The sequence below is a fragment of the Schistocerca piceifrons genome, chromosome 8 (assembly GCF_021461385.2).
Source record: "Schistocerca piceifrons isolate TAMUIC-IGC-003096 chromosome 8, iqSchPice1.1, whole genome shotgun sequence".
NCBI lineage: Eukaryota > Metazoa > Arthropoda > Insecta > Orthoptera > Acrididae > Schistocerca > Schistocerca piceifrons.
Genome location: NC_060145.1, coordinates 415,018,129 through 415,033,449, shown reverse-complemented (window position 1 = coordinate 415,033,449; position 15,321 = coordinate 415,018,129). Strand labels below are relative to the sequence as shown.

General features: G+C 41.5%; 1 pseudogene; it reads left to right on the top strand.

Annotated features, from left to right (window-relative positions):
• The window catches only part of LOC124711114, a 206,826-nt pseudogene that overhangs the window by 77,866 nt on the left and 113,639 nt on the right, over nucleotides 1-15,321 (top strand).

Here is a 15,321-nt window from a genome sequence, read left to right as displayed (position 1 = left end):
TCGGCGTCTCGACTCTATCCACCACCGTGGATTACGTTTAGTGTCTGGAGCTTTTTACACCAGCCCTGTGGAAAGCCTTTATGCTGAGACTGCTGAACCTCCGCTGTCCAATCGGCGATATGTCCTTCTGAGTCGTTATGCTAGGCTAGCCATCTGTCTTCCATGCCTGCAAATCCGGCTCATGACATTTTTTCGAGGCCTTCTTGGATTTAGGGTATGCAGGCCGCCCTTCCTCCCTACCACAACCAGGAGTTCGCTTCCGTCAACTGCTCCATTCTCTTTCCTTCCGCTTGCCTAAAACTTTCTTGATAACTTGGGGTACAGCACCGCCTTGGCTCTGTCCCCGGACCTGCCTGCTCCGTGACCTTTGTCAGTTTCCCAAGGATGCTACCCCCTTCACTTGTTTATCGTTGGGCATTTGCTGCTATATGTGCACAAATGAAGGATGCCACATTTATTTACACTGATGGCTCAAAAACATCGTTTGGTGTAGGGAGTGCGTATATTGTTGGCGACACCCCAAATCGATTTCAGCTCCCCAACCAGTGTTCAGTTTATACTGCGAAGCTTTACACTGTTCTCCAGGCTGTCCAATACATCCGTCGCCATCAGCGGATACCGTATGTTATATGTTTAGATTCTCTCAGCTCTCTCCTCAGTCTCAAAGCTCTCTACCCTGTCCACCCTCTGGTCCACCAGATTCAGGACTGCCTCCACTTGCTCCACTTTGGAGTCGTCTCTGTGGTGTTCCACTGGCTCCCAGGACACTTGCGTGTCTGTGGAAATGAGGCGGCCGATATAGCGGCCAAGGCAGCAGTCTCTCTTCTTCAGCCAGCTATTAGCATGATTCCTTTCGCCGATCTACGGAGTGTTTTATGTCATCGTGTTGCTTTTTTATGGCACACACACTGGTCGACACTTCCCAATAATAAACTGCGGGTCGTGAAAGCTCTTCCCTGTGCTTGGACCTCTTCCTCCTGAACGCATTGTCGGGAGGAGGTAATTTTAACTAGACTCCGGATAGGGCACTGTCTCTATAGCCATTGACATCTTTAAGTGGCGCTCCTCCCCCACTCCATCCCCACTGCTCTCAGCTGTGGATGGTAACACACCTTTTACTTGAGTGCCCCTATTTTACTCCGTTACGCGCATATCTTCCATTTTAGCAGATGAATGCGCTCAGCCGATTGCGTTCTCGAGTTTATTAGTGTCAGTGAGATGTCGGTCATTTGAAGCTCCTTTTGGGGACAACCATCCCCCTTCTATAGCAGTTTTTAAAGCTTTCCTTCTGTTTTTAGTTTCTCCAGTATTTTGAGTTTCGTTGTCATAGCTGCTGGTTTCCAGTTTCGTTTTTTTTACCTTTTCCTAAGTCACAGACCGGGGGCTAATGACCGTAGTAATTTTGTGCCCTAAAACCATAACAAAAAAAACTGTGGTTCCTCAAGGATCGATTCTGAGAGTAACTCTTTGCTGTCATACTCATTCGGACCACACAACAGTGGGACCCACAGTCTGTCACTTTATGTGGACAACCCTCACCTATATTACAGCTCTCAGTTGTTGTGCACTGCAGAGTACAAACTTCAGTGGACCATACAGAAAGTACATGGTTGGGGCCCTAATTCATGGATATAAATTTTCTCCTATGAAATTCATCATTTGCCTTTGTTAAAAGAACCTGATACTTGAAAATTTTTACATCTTTAATTTATCAGAAAATTAAAATATTCACATGTATGGCAGCTCAAGGCAAATTCTATAAGTAAGCTTAATATCCTCAGCGTTCTCAGCAGTACCTTCTGGGTTGCAGACTAGTTCTGATTTTATAAAACTTTGATCTTATCCTACCTGGGCTATGGATGTGTTGCCTACGGGTAGGCAGGCACTACGAGCACTGACCTTCTCAGACCTGATCTGCCACGCTGGTATGCTGTTGGCAACTGGGACCTTCTGTAAGAGTTGTGTAGACTTCCTCCACATGGAAGATGGTGTCCCATCACTGAGAATGAGAACTCTTGGTGAACTATGCAGTTTGTCAGATGTCTACACACCTGTGTTTAATCGACTGTGTAACAATTAACACTTAACTGTCTCTGAACTTCCTACAACATGGAGATATAGATATATATATATCACAGTGAACTTCCTAGTTTCAAGTTAAAAGTCCTGCCAACATAAAGATCATTAGAGATGAATCACATACTCAGAATGTTTAAAGGAAGGTGAAGTAAATCTACCAAGCAATTCAAAGAAACCAATCTGACACTTTCCTGGAATGATTTACGGAAATTGCAGAACCCCTGATTTCAGGATGGCCACACACAGATTTGAACGGCATCCTCCAGAATACAAGTAGTGTGCCAACCATTGGCTACATCAGTCTGTGCTAACATTAAAGATCTGTTGGCATCCAAAGCTCTGGAATGATAGTAATACTTATGTGGACAATAATCCATATGAGTATTCTATGAAGTGAGCTCGCTGACAGCTGACAAACTAGCTAAAGAAGCAACAGGAGTCATTGGAGTACCAGGCACGGGATTACAACAGTGGCATCAAATTTTGAAAACTAGGAATTTGGAATGGCATGCTACCATGAGTCTCCAAAAACTTAGAGCAATCGAGGGAACCTGCAAGATGGGCCATACATCCTTCCAGGACTTGTACAAAGATGGCATCATACTGTGATTACTGTATCAACCACACCAGACTTACCAATGACCTAACTTTGTCAAGAGAACACCTCTCAATCAGCTGCAGTAGTCATGTCATGATCATCCAGATTCTTGTAGTGTGTACCATGCTAGCTAATCAGATATGAACACTCAACTTGTCTACCTCACTACCTCTGGCACTTGTGGTTGACGGGTTAACAGCTGCCAAAGTTCTTTCTCAGGGAAGAAGATTTCATAGCAAAATTTAATACCTCCACTTTGTGTTGTCGGCAATTGTTGGGGGTAACTCGCTCAGCAGTGTAGCTCAAGTGGCCTAAGGCTGTTTCCCCACAAAGGCTGTTGTGCTTTTTGAACTTTTGAGTATGTATTTTAATTAACTTTTAAGATGATTAGCTCTCTAGTCCATATAGTGCTAAACATTTGACTAATTATTCTTGTGTTCCAATAGAGTGTCAGTTTGACTGGTTCATTCATAATAAACATGCTCACAAAATTATAAATTAGCCAAATGTAAATAGAAAAATCAGTTCAGTTAAGAGGGGAGGAGAAAGGGTAGGGGTATGGGTGCTTCACAGCTCACAGGGGTGCAAAATTGCCTGAGTATAATTCTGACCATCTCAACCTGTGCTGCTGAAGAGTGTAGTTTATGGTGGAAATACAAAAATTGTGTGCTGCTCTGTCTGTGTATAAAAGCCAGTAGATGGCTAAATTGGCAACACAGTACATAGGAGCTAATACGTCAAAGCAACAACAGAATTAAGAGATCTGCTGAGGATCATCACAATTATCTGTGTACTTCATATGATGAGTTTAGTAGTCTACATCAGAGTGGCAGATTGACATACCAGCTGATGGCTAAAATGCCTGTAGTGTCTCACACAGATCAAAATGATAAATTTATGGTATCAGAATAAACTTGGTGAAGCTATATAGTTAAAGGTGATGCAAAAATAATAAACTGGCCCATCAACTTCCATAATAATTTTCCATGATCTTGACTGCCAGAAATATCCAGCAAACTGTGCTCACAAAAGTACTTCCATCCCACATAGCCAAACACTGCCATTGAAAGAACACAAGGTCCTGACTGCCACCAAGCTCTATGGGACCAGCACAAATTCACAAGCAGTTGCCTCCTAATTTGCCAATGTGGGCGAATGAACTCAAATCGTAAGCTGCAATCCATGAAGAATAAACACCTCCAGTTCTGAAATCTAATCGTATATTTGACTTCAAGCTACATTCCGAGAATTGTAGGGACAAGAGTGAAAGCAGTGAATTAGATTTAGTTGTTGTCCAGTAACAATGCATATGCTGATGGTCGCTAGCTATTGTGGCTGGAAAGCTGATATAATTTTATATGGCAGGCTAAAATCTGAACTTCATGCAAAATCATACTTATAGTACACGCAATAAATTTTTCTACTTGACTGTTAGTGAGCACACTACAATATTTTTACTGAAGTGCAAGTGTAGCAAAAAGTGGAATTCTTTAAGCACTGAACAGAAGTTGCAGATTGAACAGTTTTGTTCACTAGTCAAAGTATGATGAATATGGTTGCCTAATCACAATGTGATTCTGAAAAGTCAATGAAATTGGCAATCATGATAGTTAAAAGGTGCCACTGATGCCTGCATAGAGGAAATTAAGTGCTGAAATAGTTCCTCACATAAAAAGAAAAATTACTGAAAATGTCAGCTACTGAGTGTTGACAATTTTCAAAAATCAGTTATCTGTCAATGATTTAGACTGATGGAAAATAGTTGCTTAACATGTGTGATATGTTTTACAACTGCTCACAGTACTCTCTTTGAATTGAGGTTTCCCATTCACTGTGTGCAATAACAAGAGTTGGAAAGTCTGTCCATTTCACAATAATTCAAATGTGGAACCTTCCAGTTTAAGCCTTTCTTTGGTTCATTTGAAATGTAACTGATGAAAGAAAATGAAATGGGTGGTAGCAAAAAGTGGGTATTAAGGAAGTTAAGGCAACTTATCAAGAAAAGTGTGGGAAAAGTGAGATGCAGTGATAAGCTGGAGATGTTAAAATAATTAATATTTTTGTATTCCATGTTTTAGGAGTTTCTCCTTCTTTGTGACTGCTTCTACAGAGTTCCGTCTGTTATCTTTCTCCTGCTTGCATCCCTTGGTTAAATGTGCTGCATGTGCGAAAGTTGAACTCTTAGACTTCAGTTGCTATACTGACTGTTGGAAGTTTATTTATAGTGAATATTTAACTTTACAGTTCAGATAGTGTTTTGTGACCATTTTTCAATTGGAAAAAGTTGGATAGTACTGAAAGTTTTGAAAAATAAGTGTACAGCAACAATATCTAAAAATATCACTTAATTTTCAAAGACCCAAATGACTACTAACATTTCTTCAGTTGCCCAATTTTGTTTCCACCTTATGTAATTTTGTCAACCTTTTGTTATGAAATATGGAACTGAGGATACTGAAAACCACATTTGTCTTCCAGATCAGAGAAAAAAGCAGTATTTTCCATCAATGGAAAGCAGTATGAAGGTAAGGACAATGTATTTTCAGAAGTGAAAAGATATTTTAAAAATCATGATTTCCTTTAATATGTAAGGTTATTGGAATCAGCATAAATTTACCACCAGATGCATATTTCTTGTCATTCTTTAGTATTTAGAGTTTCATTATTTTCTAATACCATCAAAATATTAAAACAGCCTTATATTTCATTTTTATAGTGGACAGTTCAATTCCTCCAAATACGTCCCTCAATACTTACATAAGAGACTATGCAAACCTCAAAGGAACAAAAGCAATGTGTCATGAAGGTGGTTGTGGAGCATGCATTGTCATGCTTACAAAGAAACATCCTGTTAGTAAAAAGGAGCAATCTTTTGCAATCAACTCTGTGAGTATTCTGTTGCATGAATCAAGTTTTTGTACTCAAATATTGACTGTAAAAAAAAAAATCCTCAATAGTTCAAATTTTAAAAATGTAAGATCATAAACTATTTACTTACTTCTGTTACTAAAACTATTGTAGTAATATCCATGTAAAATTAATCATTCAGTGAAGAATGTAAAACTTTTCAGTGTCTGATGTCAGTATTTTCATGCCATAATTGTGCTGTAACCACAATTGAGGGAATTGGAAATGCAAAAATTGGTTATAATACAGTGCAGAAAACTCTGGCTGCATTCAATGCTACTCAGTGTGGTTACTGTTCCCCTGGGATGGTAATGAACATGTACAGGTCAGTGTATACTACTGTTCATAGTCGGATGTAAGAAAAAATCTTGTAACATTTCAGAGAACATTAAATGCGTCTTCTTATGAAGAAAATGACTCTTGAACTACAGACACTTCAGGTGGAACAGGATGTAAATTCAAAATTTTTGTAGCGAAGCTCTAAAATTTAATTGTAAATGGTGTTTAGACCTTGTTTATATTGCAACTAGATTAATTTTTTAAAAGTTAATTGGTCAGGCAAGAATTTCTGTTAAACACCAACAGGGCTGCAGCGTTGTCTGGAAAATTTTAGTTTTCTACTGGTCCTTCCAAATTTGTTGCTATTCATATAAAATAACATCTTGAGATTTTTTGTGTTGGTTAGCCTAGCCTAGCATTGCTTGGCTTTATGGTATACTACATTTACTTGTATCGGTCTGTGTACTTCTTAATACACGATGTTTGTGTGGTATTCTCACTGTGAAAAAGTGACTAGTTTTGCTAATAATATCGGAATTAAAATTATAAACTGCCCAGGCAAAATAATAGGACCCAAATGCCATTTTGTTTGGAGGAAAAATTGTGAAAACAGTGAAGAAACAAATTTGTGTTCATGTCCTTCTAACTTAAATAGGTTTAATGCTACACCTAAAAAAGTTCCTTCCCAAAAGAAACTGAACAAGGAAAGGAATAAATATAATGCTCATAATAATGACAGTAAAGGCTTTAAAATAATAGCTATTTCTATTTTATCCCATGTTATGGAGAAACAGGTATTATGTGCCGAAAGGGAAGAGTGAAGGTATGAAATTAGAAACAAAGTTAGGAATAGATGCAGAGCTATAGTTGATCTGCAAATCTTGTAAATATAGTGTCATTTTCTTCATGTCCTATTAAAACTATATGATCATATTTTGGCTGCAGTAGAGGAAGCAGTGTTAACTGCAGCTCCTAATGTACAGTTTTAACTGTAATGGAGCAAATGCCATGAATCTAATATTGGGACTATGCAATATGCTGCTTTTGTCAGATTTAATAGGACCTGAAGGCTGCAGCTATTCCTTTTTTCACATAATACCTGGTTCTCCATAACATGGGATAAAATAGAAATAGCTATTCTTTTAAATCTTTACTGTCCTTATTTTTAGCATCATATTTCTTTGCTTTGTTCAGTTTCTTTTGGGAAGGAACTTATTTATGTGTAGCATTAAGCCTATTTCAGTGTTAAAAGTGAAGCCAGGAAGTAGCAGGAATGAAACTTTTTCAATGCTCCGAGCTATGTTATGTTGTCCAGTACATGGAGTACTTAGGTGAAGGAGTGCAAAGACTGTAATGAAGTTGTGGCATCCAAACCATATGGGTATGAGGTAGAAATAAAGAAACTTCAGTATGTGGGACACGGGCAGAAAAATGGGGACCCATCTTCAGAAACTGAAGTTGCACCAAGGAAAACTTACCAATTGATTTCCCATCACTAAGGAACGAGACTGACAATGCCAACTATAAAGAACTTACATTTTATGCGAGTCTTTTGCCCTTTTAGGCATTCTGTATTAATGTTGGATCATGTCTCTTTAGGCAGTTTGTAGTTTTAGTGTGTTCCGAAGAAGGCGTGGTTATCCGTGCTGAAACCTAGGTCAACATCTGGTTTCTGTTTGGAATCAAGGTGGATTCTTTATAATCATTAAATTATTCAAAATTGCTGATGTGCTGCAATGTTAAAAGTTCTCAAAAATGACATTCACATTACACACAGAGTACCTAGCAATTAGGTTGAGAAATGAAAGAAGACCCCACTCCACATCAACAAGACTAGACTGTTCTTTCTGAAAGGTAAACAAGGACTTTCACATGAAAAACTACGTGAAGATTGCACAACTATTTGATGCAAAGCACTGGTGATACATTTTTGTAACATTAATGTCCATACCTTGCCTAAACTAACAAATACGCAAATTGTCTTGTGATTTTTTTTTTCTTTATGCCCTCATTATTTACAAAGAAAACATGGCTGAAGATACAAAAATATTGTATGTCTAAAAAACTTTTTAGTGGCTCCCTTACTGGACACCAGATTTGCAAATTTTGAAAGATATTGTTGAAAACAAATGGAATTGTAAATTTTTTTAATCAGTGTTATTGTAATCTACTTCTCCCCATCTCTCTTTCCATATGATGGCTTCTGCTTATTAATATAGCATTTCATGTTTCACACCCTAAAGACTTTCTTTCATGATTGATTTACAAGGGCAAACAGCATAGAAAACTCTTAATTTCACTTACTAAACCATATATGCTTACTTTCCATTGTATGAGGGTGAATGTGGGGAAATAAAGAAGTGATGAATTGAAAAGATAAGTTTTTAAACGTCTGACATGAACCACTTTAATGTTTTCAACAGTTTGCTGCAAAGTGGGAGAGATGTAACAATGGAGGATGTTGAAAATTCTTTTGGTGGTAATATATGCCGTTGCACTGGATACCGACCAATACTGGATGCCTTCAAATCCTTATGTACAGATGCTACAGCTGAGCTCAAGCAAAAGATTCCTGATATAGAGGTACTATAATAATTCTCAAATCTTCAAATTAGTGAGAGATCACAGGGATATATTAGAGCATTAGAGTATGATAATCTTACTTAGGATTTTATAAATTGTTAGTAGTGTCATGACAGCAGTTTTGTGCTTCCCAGATTGCCTTAATATTGCTCTCAGTATTGTACGTACTTTTCCTTTATAAATATATTATTGTATATTTGTTACTTTGTCATAAAAATCTTGGTGATTTATTTAGTCATTATATGTTCATCCCCTCCTCCATTACTTCCAAAATCAATCTTGCAAAATATCAGTTTATTGAGCAATTCTCCATACTGGTTTTGTGAGTGCTTGATGGATTTATACAGGATTATAATCATATTTCATATAAGAAATCAAATGTACAGCTCACAGAATGTAGTTCCCAATAAAATTCCTTTGTTGCAGGACTTTGCAGAAAAAATTTGCAAAAAGAATGGAAAACCATGCAAGAAACTTTGCACTGTCGAAAATGGGGTCTGCACTCAACAAACAGTGCCCTCATCATTACATGTAGAGCTGCATTCAACAGAATGGTACAAAGTTCAAACAATCAACAGTATTTTCAGTATACTGGAGAGCAAATCAAATAAAAACTACATGCTTGTAGCTGGTAACACAGGTCATGGTGAGTAAATTCCATGAGCAAAACTGTATGAATCAGTTCGTTAGTGGAGCAACACATTTAGATGAAACTAAGTTTTAAATCCCACAAAATTTCTCTCCCTCCTCCCCACCCCCATGCCTGCAATGGATATTAGTCTGTTACACAGTTACTAGTTTGCCCAAACCACACAGACCTGAAAGGTGCTGTGCTGTGCATTGATGACGCATAGTGCTCCACATGTACAAACATAAATAACAATTTTGTCCCTTGGGCATGACCTATTATATTTTCAGTATGGTAATGTTACAAATAAAATTCTGTTGTGGTTATCTTAAGTACATACATATTGTAGCACAGAATATATAAGAACTGGTAAAATTCATCATCTTAGACAGTAAGACAATAAATTGTCACATACCTTTTACTTTGGCAAAATATCAAAATCAAAAATAGAGAATGATAGGCCAATAATACACTCCTGGAAATTGAAATAAGAACATGAATTCATTGTCCCAGGAAGGGGAAACTTTGACACATTCCTGGGGTCAGATACATCACATGATCACACTGACAGAACCACAGGCACATAGACACAGGCAACAGAGAATGCACAATGTCGGCACTAGTACAGTGTATATCCACCTTTCGCAGAAATGCAGGCTGCTATTCTCCCATGGAGACGATCGTAGAGATGCTGGATGTAGTCCTGTGGAACGGCTTGCCATGCCATTTCCACCTGGTGCCTCAGTTGGACCAGCGTTCGTGCTGGACGTGCAGACCGCGTGAGACGACGCTTCATCCAGTCCCAAACATGCTCAATGGGGGACAGATCCAGAGATCTTGCTGGCCAGGGTAGTTGACTTACACCTTCTAGAGCACGTTGGGTGGCACGGGATACATGCGGACGTGCATTGTCCTGTTGAAACAGCAAGTTCCCTTGCCGGTCTAGGAATGGTAGAACGATGGGTTCGATGACGGTTTGGATGTACCGTGCACTATTCAGTGTCCCCTCGACGATCACCAGTGGTGTACGGCCAGTGTAGGAGATGGCTCCCCACACCATGATTCCTGGTGTTGGCCCTGTGTGCCTCGGTCGTATGCAGTCCTGATTGTGGCGCTCACCTGCACGGCGCCAAACACGCATACGACCATCATTGGCACCAAGGCAGAAGCGACTCATCGCTGAAGACGACACGTCTCCTTTCGTCCCTCCATTCATGCCTGTCGCGACACCACTGGAGGCGGGCTGCACGATGTTGGGGCGTGAGCGGAAGACGGCCTAACGGTGTGCGGGACCGTAGCCCAGCTTCATGGAGACGGTTGCGAATGGTCGTCGCTGATACCCCAGGAGCAACAGTGTCCCTAATTTGCTGGGAAGTGGCGGTGCGGTCCCCTACGGCACTGCGTAGGATCCTACGGTCTTGGCGTGCATCCATGCGTCGCTGCGGTCCGGTCCCAGGTCGACGGGCGCGTGCACCTTCCGCCGACCACTGGCAACAACATCGATGTACTGTGGAGACCTCACGCCCCACGTGTTGAGCAATTCGGCGGTATGTCCACCCGGCCTCCCGCATGCCCACTATACGCCCTCGCTCAAAGTCCGTCAACTGCACATACGGTTCACGTCCACGCTGTCGCGGCATGCTACCAGTGTTAAAGACTGCGATGGAGCTCCGTATGCCACGGAAAACTGGCTGACACTGACGGCGGCGGTGCACAAATGCTGCGCAGCTAGCGCCATTCGACGGCCAACACCGCGGTTCCTGGTGTGTCCGCTGTGCCGTGCGTGTGATCATTGCTTGTACAGCCCTCTCGCAGTGTCCGGAGCAAGTATGGTGGGTCTGACACACCGGTGTCAATGTGTTCTTTTTTCCATTTCCAGGAGTGTATGTGAAGTGTTTTTATATATAGTAATCTAAAATGGAACTAAACCATTTACACATTAAGGAAACTGAAATTTTATCAGCTAACTGTCAAGATGTTAGTTACAGATTTCATAACGTGGTCATGTCATTCCAAAAGAGTGAAACTGTTGACATTTCACTAACTTAATTTAATTCAATAAATGGTTGAAAGAAACACAGGGGAAGTTCGTAATGAAACATCTGAGATATATCCTAAGTGTGAACAATATTATGTAACATAGCCTGGCAGTACAGATTTCCATGGCACTTCATTCCTATAAAAATTGCATTGCTTGCCTATAATAGAGCTATAACTGTCTTAAGAAAACAAAAACTATATGGGGTATTGTGAAGGCCGAAACAGGTAAGAGATGCAAAGACCAGGACATCATTTTGAAAAACACACAAAATGTCAACATTAAAAAAAAAAGATTCACCAAATGATGTAAACAATTTCAAAATTGCTACTTAGTCCTAAATTTACCAATAAGGGAAAACCATAAATTTCAAAAGCTACTTCTAGTCTGAGGGTAGAGCCAATAAACATGAAGTTTTAAGAGAAAAAGCTTGAAATTTAAAATATTGGAAATAGGTGAGGAGCCAGTGTTTGTCATAACAATGATAGCTCCACAAATTGCAAGGCCCTTGGCACACACAGCTAACTTACCATTTAGTGAAGGAATGAAGGAATGTTTCTGGAAAGTCTGAAAATCTCAAAAGTGAAGGCATTATTTTAAAATGGTGAAAAGTGTATGATAGAAAACTATTGGCCATTATCACTCTATCCAGCATTTTACAAAATATTAGAAAAATTAAAGTACAGACTCAACTAATACCTAAATTAAAATAATTTGCTGAACAGTAATCAGTATGGTTTCCAGGCAGGAAAAAATACAGAAACTGTAGTGATGTGCTATGCTGAACAAATAATCAGAAACCTAAAGAAAGGCAATATTGAAACAGGAGTAAATTTAGGTATCTCAAAGGCATTTTATAGTGTCAGTCATCACATTCATTTAGAAAAATTAGATGCATTAGGTATTAAAGGGGACAGTGAAAAAGTTGTTTGAACCATACCTACAAAATAGAATGTAGATTGTAGGACTAATGTCGGCTCCCTCCAACAACAAAATAAATTTGGTATCAGAGTACCACAAGGCATTATTCCAGGCCCCCTATTGTTGTGAACTCTACAAATTATTTTGGGACATAAGATAAAATGAAAAAATTATCAATGTCACCCCGTGCTTAGTGCCAAAAATGTAGTGAACTCAAGAAATTTTCTCTCTGCTGTCGGACGTGAATTTACAAGCAGTTAACTGATGAGTGTCCCATGCTAGAAGACAACAGTTAATTGTTATCAGTAATTAAATAAAATCAAACATAACTGGTATGACATTAAGGTGTTCCTGTATGAATATAACATATTGGTTATGTGATCAAACCATAAAAGAAATGTATTTATATTCACACTGTTTCAACAAAATAAAATTACAAATATCAGGGCTGATTTGACTGGGCATAGACATGACTCAGTTATTAAGGGAAAGGAGGGGGAATGAATTGTCTATCGTCTTACACTGCTGTCGGCATGCATAAGCTGCTGTCCTTTTTGGAAACAAAGTGAATAGGTGAAGACCAGTTGCTATTGGAGGGGTGGAGGATGCCCAAAGCCGACAGATCCTGAATGGTCTCCTTCACACACAGAAGTTTGGTAGTATTAAGGTGCCTGCCCTTATAATGAACAGGTAGGCTGCCGGTGGTGTGAATCCTATGACAAGTGCCATTACTAATGGCTGATATTTGCATAGGAGGGTGAGCAATATGGGTTAAGAGGCAATGTCAGTTCACTGTGCTTGGTGAACCAGGGCAGCATAGGCGGGGTATCGGCTGAAGCCAGCAATGGAAGAAGCGATGTAGGAGTGAAGCAGGCAGATGTATCTTGTAGATTCATCTGTGATGGTGAGAAAACAGGAGGTGGAATGCCCAACACAAAAGCAGATTGGTGAGAAGACACTGTAGAGGTGTGTGATGGACTGCCTTGTTGCAGTTCTGAAGATAGGCGGTGTGTGGTATGCCATGCATGTGACAGTTCAGCAGAGAGGCGATGCAGGTGTATAGGGTGTCACTCTTGTTGTGGAGTTCACTGATTTGTGATAACATGTTCGACAGGTTCGAGAGCCATTTAGTAATGCACTTGACCAGGGATGCATGTGTGGAAAGCATAGCAAAGGAGGCAGAGAGTGAAGTCTTGCTGAACTTGTGTGAGCATGGAACTGTAGAACCAGACACGTGGTGGAGTGCGGTGGCCTTCAGGTCTGGTGAAAGTTCATAATGGTGTAGAAAATCAAACTCGATCACAGGTTCATCCACGTCAGCAATGTGGAAGCTCCAAGGGTAAGTGTGAACCGGTTGTAGGTGAAGTGACATCTTGATGGAGCCATGGACTGCAAAAGGAGAATGAATGGCAGTGATCAAGGCAAGGGTAGGAGGTGATAGTGCATCAGCAGCGTACTTGGCCAGGATTATGCTAACATTGGCACCAGAATTGACGAGAAAGCAGATGCCAGTTCACATGTCTGGCATAGAGGTGTTGTCACTGGATGGAGTGGTGCAGCATTGGACTATAGATGCTGTGAAGGAACGTGGCGGTACATGGCACCTAAATGTGCCTACCAGTCTCATTTTGGTACACACAAGGTGGGAGGATTGCAGGCGGAGTCCCTGTAAGGAGCACGGAACCAGCACAGTCGGTAGGCCGGTTGGCAGGGTGGTGTGGGAGGGGGCCCGCAGCTGACTGCGTCAGGGCTAGTATTCAATCAGGTTGCTGCTCGCACATGGTTGGCAGCCTGTTGGCAGTACCTTCTGTAGGCTGCAAGGTGGCAGCTCCTGACTGGAACTGAGGCACTGCACTCAGTGCACTGGCCTCTGCCAGCAGAGTGCAAAACTGGAGGTACAGGCATGCCACTTGATGGCATTTGTGACAGGCAATGTCAGTGACAAATGATGGCAAAAGCCTGATCCACCACATGTAAACATACCTCTAGTGGGTCCACGACTTGATACGGTCCACGGCTTGATACGGTCCACGGCTTGATACGGTCCACGGCTTGATACGGTCCACGGCTTGATACGGTCCACGGCTTGATACGGTCCACGGCTTGATACGGTCCACGGCTTGATACGGTCCACGGCTTGATACGGTCCACGGCTTGATACGGTCCACGGCTTGATACGGTCCACGGCTTGATACGGTCCACGGCTTGATACGGTCCACGGCTTGATACGGTCCACGGCTTGATACGGTCCACGGCTTGATACGGTCCACGGCTTGATACGGTCCACGGCTTGATACGGTCCACGGCTTGATACGGTCCACGGCTTGATACGGTCCACGGCTTGATACGGTCCACGGCGTTGCAGATCCAAAGGTATCGTCACGATCCAGTGTCACATAATGTTTAATCATCAGTTAATGCACATAGGTGCTGCCAAAGCTGCGTAGGTGCTCTTCATGAATAATGTGGTGGATAGCTTCCACCAGAGGGCGAGAAAGATGCTGGGTAAGCAGTGCTTTCACTGTCAAGTATTTGTGCGAGGCAATCAGTAAATGAAACAAGTCACTGATGAGGTTCCTATAAGTGTGGAGGTGGCTCACCAGGCAGACAAAACGGTTATTGTCCAAAATGCTGTGGGTGTCCAGTAGGTTACCCACTAAGGCAAACTAAGTCTTTGGGTTACATTTCTGCAAAGCAGGTAGCTCACGAAACCTGCCGGGAGACACATGTTGGGGCAGTACCAGCAGATGGAGATCAGTGCAGGCACCGGAGGATGCCTTAGCAAGTGCAGTAGTGGTGAACAGTGCGTCACCCGAGGCCTGCGTGGGGCAGTGGCCACTTGCAGCACACAGTGCGCAGGGAGCAGGCATACAAGATGTCACAGTTTGTCCAATCTGCAAGCCCGATGAAGAACACAGTGTGGGTGTAATGGCCATCTGGGGTGAGGTGGTGCGACACTATTCATATGAGAATGTGCTACACCATGCACAGAAATGTTAGTCACAGTTCTGGATCTTTGTCAGCACATCAAACCATCCCGAAGATGACATAGATGAAGGATAAACCACAATGTCTTTAACTGGCAGGTCGTCAACATTGTCGTTAGGCGGCGTACGCTGCCCATGTTGTGGCTGTTGTGCTGCCATGCTAGGTGGTGGCCATGTTGTGCTGCCATGCTAGGTGGTGGCCATGTTGTGCTGCCATGCTAGGTGGTGGCCATGTTGTGCTGCCATGCTAGGTGGTGGCCATGTTGTGCTGCCATGCTAGGTGGTGGCCATGTTGTGCTGC